Source organism: Bos javanicus, chromosome 12 (assembly GCF_032452875.1).
Source record: "Bos javanicus breed banteng chromosome 12, ARS-OSU_banteng_1.0, whole genome shotgun sequence".
In the NCBI taxonomy this organism is placed as follows: Eukaryota; Metazoa; Chordata; class Mammalia; order Artiodactyla; family Bovidae; genus Bos; species Bos javanicus.
In genome coordinates this window covers 79,556,821-79,558,065 of record NC_083879.1, presented here as the reverse complement: position 1 = coordinate 79,558,065, position 1,245 = coordinate 79,556,821, and positions in this window count along the sequence as shown.

The following is a 1,245-nucleotide window of genomic DNA, read 5'->3' as shown; positions in this document are numbered from 1 at the left end:
TCTGGCTCTAGGTGAGTGATCACACTATCGTGATTATCTGGGTCATGAAGATCTTTTTTGTACAGTTCTTCTGTGTATTCTTGCCACCTCTTCTTAGTATTTTCTACTTCTGTTAGGTCCATATCATTTCTGTCCCTTATTATGCCCTTCTTTGCATGAAAAGTTTCCTTGGTATCCCTAATTTTCTTGAAGAGATCTTCCCCATTCTATTGTTTTCCTCTATTTCTTTGCACTAATCACTAAGGAAGGCTTTCTTATCTCTCCTTGCTATTCTTTGGAACTCTGCATTCAAATGGGTATATTTTTCCTTTTCTCATTTGCTTTTCGCCTCTCTTCTTTTCACAGGTATTTGTAAGGTGGGTGACTTGCTTCCTAAAAATTCTCTAGGGTTTCGTTAGGGGCTCCACACCTACCACCGAGAATTATCAGACTCCAGGGCCTATTGGGCCAGTTCCCAAACCTAGATTCAGTCTAAAATAACTCAAAGCAAGCTGAAAGCAGACCCAAGAGGGCCACGATGGAATGGGAAGTGCTGGTGTTGGGGGACTGGTGTTTCCCATTCCACCCACAATGGAATGGGAAGTTGGCACAGCACCTGTGCCAACATCCACCAGAAGGTGGAAAAGGTCAGAGGAGGAGCCAAGTGAGCTCCATCTTGAAAAGTGATTCCGAGGATGTCTTATGAATAAGCCATCCCATAAGAGAGGGAAAAGTCATCCCATAAAAGAGGTATGGGGCTTCTCTGGTGGTTCAGATGGTAAAGACTCTGCCTGCAGTATGGGAGACCTGGGTTCCATCCCTGAGTTGGGAAGATCCCCTGGAGAGGGAAATGGCAACCATTCAATATTCTTGCCTGGGAAATCCCATGGACAGGAGCCTGGTGGGCTACAGTCCATCGTGTTGCAAACAGTTGAATATGACTGAACAACTAACACACACACACACACACACGAGAGGAGTGAGTAGTGCTAAAGGCACTGGGGTCTGAGGAAGCCCCCTAAGTTCAAGAACAGTGAGATGTTCACTGTGGCCGGAGTGTACGGTGAAAGGGAAAGTCCGCTGTGATGTCACCTTCCCCTGGGGAAGCCGGTGATTCTCGATAACCATCCTCTGGGACTGGCTTAGAGACACCAGCCAGGGCACGTGACCGATTAGGGCCCAGAAGGATGGCCTTGGGGGAGCAGAATGCTGTCAGGTCAGCAGACAGTGTGGTCCAGTTTCCAGAGCAGACTGCCTGACTCTGCC